Here is a 7,500-nt window from a genome sequence, read left to right as displayed (position 1 = left end):
GCGCCCGGGACGGAGGTTCCACCGGGGCCCGGGGAGGCTCTCCCCAGCCTGGCTAGGGTTCAGAAGGTGGGACCGGACCCGGGGCTTGAACTCCATCTGGCCAGGCCCCGAGGGTGCTAGAGCCCCCTGTCCCGCGGGCCACCAGTGGGTCCGGGCGCTGGGGACGGGGCTCCACCGGGGCCCGGGGAGGCTCTCCCCAGCCTGGCTAGGGTTCGGAAGGTGGGACCGGACCCGGGGCTTGAACTCCATCTGGCCAGGCCCCGAGGGTGCTGGTACCCCTCCGTCCTGCAATCCGGCCGGGGGTCCGGGGCGCCCGGGACGGAGGTTCCACCGGGGCCCGGGGAGGCTCTCCCCAGCCTGGCTAGGGTTCAGAAGGTGGGACCGGACCCGGGGCTTGAACTCCATCTGGCCAGGCCCCGAGGGTGCTAGAGCCCCCTGTCCCGCGGGCCACCAGTGGGTCCGGGCGCTGGGGACGGGGCTCCACCGGGGCCCGGGGAGGCTCTCCCCAGCCTGGCTAGGGTTCGGAAGGTTGGGACCTGACCCGTGGCTTGAACTCCATCTGGCCAGGCCCCGAGGGTGCTGGAGCCCCCTGTCCCGCAGGCCACCAGTGGGTCCGGGCGCTGGGGACGGGGCTCCACCGGGGCCCGGGGAGGCTCTCCCCAGCCTGGCTAGGGTTCGGAAGGTGGGACCGGACCCGGGGCTTGAACTCCATCTGGCCAGGCCCCGAGGGTGCTGGAGCCCCCTGTCCCGCAGGCCACCAGTGGGTCCGGGCGCTGGGGACGGGGCTCCACCGGTTCCCGGGGAGGCTCTCCCCAGCCTGGCTAGGGTTCGGAAGGTGGGACCGGACCCGGGGCTTGAACTCCATCTGGCCAGGCCCCGAGGGTGCTGGTACCCCTCCGTCCAGCAATCCGGCCGGGGGTCCGGGGCGCCCGGGACGGAGGGTCCACCGGGGGCCCAGGGGAGGCTCTCCCCGGCCCGGCCTAGGGTTCGGAAAGCCGGGACTGGGGCCGGGGACCGGGCCCGGGGCTTGAGCCCCGTCCGGCAGGGCCCAGTGGTGCGGGAATCCCCCCTCCGTCCTGCAAGCCGGCCGGGGGTCGGAGGCGCCCGGGACGGAGGGTCCATCAGGGCCCGGGGAGGCCTGAAGCCCCGGAGCCCTGAAGCCCCAGAGACCTGCAGCTTTGCAGCCCCCGGAACCCTGCAGCCCCAGAGCCCTGCAGCTCCGGGGCAGGCAGATTGGCGTCATTTTGGTCCCGGCCATCTGGTCGCCCCTCTCGCCTCGGCCATCTGGTCGCCCTGGAAGTCATGATGAGGTGCCATTCGCCTCCCGGATCCCAGCCAGGGCTCCAGGAGGTCGGGTACTTTCGCGCCTTGGGTCCCCTCTGTCACCTCGTGTGCACAGATTGCAAGAAAGTCAGGTAATTTCCCTCCGGATTACTAGGGACAGGGTACGCCCGGACACCCCTCCAAGGTTGGTGGTTCTCTGCTAGGGGGACCAGATGGGCTATGCCTGGGTAACACCTCCCTAGGCCACCCGGGGCTTCCTTCCTCCAGGCCAACGGCTTGTCAAATTGCCCAGGACGGGCTCCATGGCTCTTGGGCAGTCGTCCCCCGGGCGTCCGGGGCTCCATCCCTGCCGACGGCATGGAAAAGTGCCCGGGACGGGCTCCATACGTCCCGGGCAGTCCTCCCCCGGGCGTCCGGGGCACCCATCTCCAGGAGGCCAACAGCATGGCAAAGTACCCGGGACGGGCTCCATGGGTCCCGGGCAGTCCTCCCCCAGGCATCCGGGGCTTCCATCTCCAGGCCAACGGCAGGTCAAAGTGCCCAGGACGGGCTCCACGGGTCCCTGGCAGTCCTCCCCCACCGGGCGTCCGGGGCTCCCTTCCCCAGGCCAACGGCATGCCAGAGTGCCCAGGACGGGCTCCACGAGTCCCGGGCGTCCGGGGCTCCCTTCCCCGGGACACCGGCTTGTCAGAGTGCCCATGACGGGCTCCACGGGTCCCGGGTATCTGGGACTCCCTTCCCTGGGCCAACGGCATGCCGGAGTTCCCAGGACAGGCTCCACGGGTCCCGGGCGTCCAGGGCTCCCTTCCCCGGTCCGACGGCTTGTCAGAGTGCCCAGGACGGGCTCCACGGCTCCCGGGCGTCCGGGGTTCCCTTCCCCGGGTCAGCGGCATGTCAGAGTGCCCAGGACGAGTTCCACGGGTCCCGGGCAGTCCTCCCCCGGGCGTCCGGGGCTCCCTTCCCCGGGCCGTCGGCAGGTCAGAGTGCCCAGGACGGGCTCCATGGGTCCCGGACAGTCCTCCCCCCGGGCGTCCGGGGCTCCCTTCCCCGGGCAGACGGCAGGTCAGAGTGCCCAGGACGGGCTCCACGGGTCCCGGGCAGTCCTCCCCCCGGGCGTCCGGCGCTCCCTTCTCCAGGCCGATGGCAGGTCAGAGTGACCAGGACGGGCTCCACGGGTCCCGGGCAGTCCTCTCCCGGGCGTACGTGGTTGTCCGACAGATTCAGGCAGATGTGCTTTTACGAACCGGATCGGAATCGGCCCAAATAATAATAATAATAATAATAATAATCCACATTTGTAAGGCGCACAATCACCCGTAAGGGTCTCTAGGCGCTAGGGGCAGTTGGGAAGATTAAGCAAGCTATTGCCCAGAGTCACATGGTGCTGGGCTAATCTGCCGCCGGTGCCGGGGATCGAACCGTGATCCCCAGATTCCAGAGTCAGCCGCCCTAGCCGCGGCGCCAGCTATTTCCCAGAGTCACGTGGTGCTGGGCTAATCTGCGGCCGGTGCCGGGGATCGAACCCTGATCTCTGGGATGCTCGAGGGTTACTACGCGCTCTACAAAAACCTTAAATAAAAAAATCTCCAGATTCCGGAGTCAGCCGCCCTAGCCGCGGCGCCAGCTATTTCCCAGAGTCACCTGGTGCTGGGCTAATCTGCGGCCGGTGCCGGGGATCGAACCGTGATCTCCAGATTCCGGAGTCAGCCTCCCTAGCCGCGGCGCCAGCTATTTCCCAGAGTCACGTGGTGCTGGGCTAATCTGCGGCCGGTGCCGGGGATCGAACCCTGATCTCTGGGATGCTCGAGGGTTACTAGGCGCTCTACAAAAACCTTAAATAAAAAAATCTCCAGATTCCGGAGTCAGCCGCCCTAGCCGCGGCGCCAGCTATTTCCCAGAGTCACCTGGTGCTGGGCTAATCTGCCGCCGGTGCCGGGGATCGAACCGTGATCCCCAGATGGGGATATCCCAAAAATCTGGCATGGATACGGCCCGCCAGGACTGGTTTGGGCACCCCTGCTGTAGTCACTCGTCTCTGTGGCGCAATCGGTTAGCGCGTTCGGCTGTTAACCGAAAGGTTGGTGGTTCAAGCCCACCCAGGGACGTATTATTTTGCCTGAATGAAACACTTGAATGGAAAACAGATACATACCTTTGCTCTCTCCTGCTGGACACCCTTTCCCTGAATATTTCAATTCTCTGCGTTCTCTCGGCACCTGCAGTCAATTTCATAATTAGGATAGAAAACAAAAGGTCAAGCTCTGTAATACAACTGTTGGCATATGAGGAGGGGAAAATAAGTCAAAAGGCCCACAGCATTTGTTGATCTGGCTCCGAAAGCTGTAAGTGTAAGGACCTCGTGGCGCAACGGTAGCGCGTCTGACTCCAGATCAGAAGGTTGCGTGTTCAAATCATGTCGGGGTCACTGCTTACCATTTTATTCCCCACTGAGGTCATATATTTCCTTTCGAAAACAAAGTCAAAAGAAAGCAGTCTTGCATTGGCCGGGAATCGAACCCGGGCCTCCCGCGTGGCAGGCGTGAATTCTACCACTGAACCACCAATGCTTCACATGGGTTGTTCACAGGCAGAGCTCTGCCCAAGACAGTGATCAGGTGCACACACTTAAATTGTACACATATGAACAAAGTGTGCGCAGCAGACATGATAACGCCAACGTTTCACATGAAGATGGCAAGAATCAGATGCAGGAGACTATAACTATGAATGTCTTTGCATTTGCTGAGGTCACTGGCTTGGGACAAGAGTTGTGTTTATCAGGGCATGATGGCAGGCTGCTCCCGACAAAAGTGGTTCACAGAATGCACCCGCCAGATCACCAGCACTATTGTGTTTCAGATTATCTCACTGAACTCTCCTCCTGGAAAATCCTTCCCACTGGCTTTCCCAGATTCTGTGTCCTCCCCTAAATGCTGGGGTGAAACAGGCAGAGTTCTGCGCCCTGCGTCCCTTTACGCGTCCCTAACGCGCTCCCAACGCGGCCTACAGCCCTGGTCGGGCACAGCCCTGGTCGGGCTTAGATCACTGGAGCCTTTTGTGACCAAGAACTCCGGAAGCCTAGGGTCAGGCCTGTTGCACAGGCATATTGTGCCTTGCCAATCCGGGATTGTTGTGTTTCAGGGCCTAGCCATCAATACTCCTGGGATTTCTTTCCCTGAGAACCCTCTTGTCCCTGTCCTCCCACAAGCCCCAGCTTTTATGTAAAATAAAGTGTGCACCATGGGCCTTCCCCTATTTGCTCTCTCCCCAATCTCTTTCTCCAAAGCTGAGCTCTGAAGGTAAATGTATCTATCTGAGTGAGGGGCTAGGGAGGGCCTTTCCCAGCAGTCTTACAAGTCAAGAGTTCAGAGAAAGCACCTGCTATGGGAGGGAGACTTTGCTCACAGAGAAGTCAAGTCTAACATAACACATCTGATGGGCAAGGCACACGCCTTACTGGCTGGTAGCACACCTACAGAGGAGCAGGGAGCTATGCTAAGCAGGCAACAGAAAAGTCATGTATGTGTCTCATACACTGGGACCGGTAGTAATACTGGCTCTAAGACCATTAGACAGTAGTCTATTCATCATTACGTCCAACAATAACAAGACACTAAGCAAATGAGAAATGCTGTATGGCATAAAGACGCATTATATAACACAAGCTCCAGGCAGGCACACAATTATCAAGATATATATTGAGTCTCAGGAACTGTGCTACAGTTATTAACCCCTGTGGTGCAAATGGTTAGCGCGTTCGGTTGTTAACAGAAAGGTTGGTGGTTCAAGCCCACCCAGGGAAGTATCCTTTTTGCCGGCATGAAACACTTTAATGAAACACAGATACGTACCTCTGCTCTCTCCTGCTTAAGACCCTTTATCTGAACATTTCAATCCTCTGCGTTCTCTCTGCACCTGCAGTCAATTTCATAATTAGGATAGAAAACAAAAGGCCTAGCCCTGTAATACAACTGTAGGCATATGAGGAGGGGAAAATAAGTCAAAAGGCCATCAGCATTTGTTGATCTGGCTTGAAGGCTGTAAGTGTAAGGACCTTGTGGCGCAACGGTAGCGCGTCTGACTCCAGATCAGAAGGTTGCGTGGTCAAATCACGTCGGGTCACTGCTTACCATTTTATTCCCCACTGAGTTCATATATTTCCTTTCGAAAACAAAGTCAAAGGAACGCAGCCTTGCATTGGCCGGGAATGGAACCCGGGCCTCCCGCGTGGCAGGCGAGAATTCTACCATTGAACCACCAATGCTTCACATGGGGAGTTCACAGGCATAGCTCTGTCCAAGACAGTGATCAGGTGCACACACTTAAATTGTACACATATGAACAAAGTGTGCGCAGCAGACATGACAACGCCAAAGTTTCACATGATGATGGCTTATATAAGACAAGCTCCAGGCAGGCACATACATATCAAGATATATATTGAGTCTAAGGAAAGATGCTGTAGTCACTCGTCTCTGTGGCGCAATCGGTTAGCGCGTTCGGCTGTTAACCGAAAGGTTGGTGGTTCAAGCCCACCCAGGGACGTATTATTTTGCCTGAATGAAACACTTGAATGGAAAACAGATACATACCTTTGCTCTCTCCTGCTGGACACCCTTTCCCTGAATATTTCAATTCTCTGCGTTCTCTCGGCACCTGCAGTCAATTTCATAATTAGGATAGAAAACAAAAGGTCAAGCTCTGTAATACAACTGTAGGCATATGAGGAGGGGAAAATAAGTCAAAAGGCCCACAGCATTTGTTGATCTGGCTCCGAAAGCTGTAAGTGTAAGGACCTCGTGGCGCAACGGTAGCGCGTCTGACTCCAGATCAGAAGGTTGCGTGTTCAAATCACGTCGGGGTCACTGCTTACCATTTTATTCCCCACTGAGGTCATATATTTCCTTTCGAAAACAAAGTCAAAAGAAAGCAGTCTTGCTTTGGCCAGGAATCGAACCCAGGCCTCCCGCGTGGCAGGCGAGAATTCTACCACTGAACCACCAATGCTTCACATGGGTTGTTCACAGGCAGAGCTCTGCCCAAGACAGTGATCAGGTGCACACACTTAAATTGTACACATATGAACAAAGTGTGCGCAGCAGACATGATAACGCCAACGTTTCACATGAAGATGGCAAGAATCAGATGCAGGAGACTATAACTATGAATGTCTTTGCATTTGCTGAGGTCACTGGCTTGGGACTAGAGTTGTGTTTATCAGGGCATGATGGCAGGCTGCTCCCGACAAAAGTGGTTCACAGAATGCACCCGCCAGATCACCAGCACTATTGTGTTTCAGATTATCTCACTGAACTCTCCTCCTGGAAAATCCTTCCCACTGGCTTTCCCAGATTCTGTGTCCTCCCCTAAATGCTGGGGTGAAACGGGCAGAGTTCTGCGCCCTGCGTCCCTTTACGCGTCCCTAACGCGCTCCCAACGCGGCCTACAGCCCTGGTCGGGCACAGCCCTGGTCGGGCTTAGATCACTGGAGCCTTTTGTGACCAAGAACTCCGGAAGCCTAGGGTCAGGCCTGTTGCACAGGCATATTGTGCCTTGCCAATCCGGGATTGTTGTGTTTCAGGGCCTAGCCATCAATACTCCTGGGATTTCTTTCCCTGAGAACCCTCTTGTCCCTGTCCTCCCACAAGCCCCAGCTTTTATGTAAAATTAAGTGTGCACCATGGGCCTTCCCCTATTTGCTCTCTCCCCAATCTCTTTCTCCAAAGCTGAGCTCTGAAGGTAAATGTATCTATCTGAGTGAGGGGCTAGGGAGGGCCTTTCCCAGCAGTCTTACAAGTCAAGAGTTCAGAGAAAGCACCTGCTATGGGAGGGAGACTTTGCTCACAGAGAAGTCAAGTCTAACATAACACATCTGATGGGCAAGGCACACGCCTTACTGGCTGGTAGCACACCTACAGAGGAGCAGGGAGCTATGCTAAGCAGGCAACAGAAAAGTCATGTATGTGTCTCATACACTGGGACCGGTAGTAATACTTGCTCTAAGACCATTAGACAGTAGTCTATTCATCATTACGTCCAACAATAACAAGACACTAAGCAAATGAGAAATGCTGTATGGCATAAAGACGCATTATATAACACAAGCTCCAGGCAGGCACACAATTATCAAGATATATATTGGGTCTCAGGAACTGTGCTACAGTTATTAACCTCTGTGGTGCAAATGGTTAGCGCGTTCGGTTGTTACCAGAAAGG

At 57.0% G+C, this 7,500-nt stretch overlaps 4 non-coding genes across 4 annotated transcripts; all 4 read left to right on the top strand.

The window, feature by feature from the left end:
- The first annotated feature begins 3,315 nt into the window (after positions 1 to 3,315).
- TRNAN-GUU (transfer RNA asparagine (anticodon GUU)) lies at positions 3,316 to 3,389 on the top strand. Its single transcript has one exon. It is a non-coding gene; the product is annotated as a tRNA-Asn (tRNA).
- Positions 3,390 to 3,637: 248 nt separating this feature from the next.
- TRNAW-CCA (transfer RNA tryptophan (anticodon CCA)) lies at positions 3,638 to 3,709 on the top strand. Its single transcript has one exon. It is a non-coding gene; the product is annotated as a tRNA-Trp (tRNA).
- A 2,046-nt stretch (positions 3,710 to 5,755) lies between these two features.
- Positions 5,756 to 5,829, top strand: TRNAN-GUU (transfer RNA asparagine (anticodon GUU)). The gene has a single exon. It is a non-coding gene; the product is annotated as a tRNA-Asn (tRNA).
- A 248-nt stretch (positions 5,830 to 6,077) lies between these two features.
- TRNAW-CCA (transfer RNA tryptophan (anticodon CCA)) lies at positions 6,078 to 6,149 on the top strand. The gene has a single exon. It is a non-coding gene; the product is annotated as a tRNA-Trp (tRNA).
- The last annotated feature ends 1,351 nt before the right edge of the window (positions 6,150 to 7,500 follow it).

The sequence above is a fragment of the Lissotriton helveticus genome, chromosome 1_2 (genome assembly GCF_964261635.1).
Source record: "Lissotriton helveticus chromosome 1_2, aLisHel1.1, whole genome shotgun sequence".
In the NCBI taxonomy this organism is placed as follows: Eukaryota; Metazoa; Chordata; class Amphibia; order Caudata; family Salamandridae; genus Lissotriton; species Lissotriton helveticus.
This window is presented reverse-complemented; position numbering and strand designations above follow the sequence as displayed.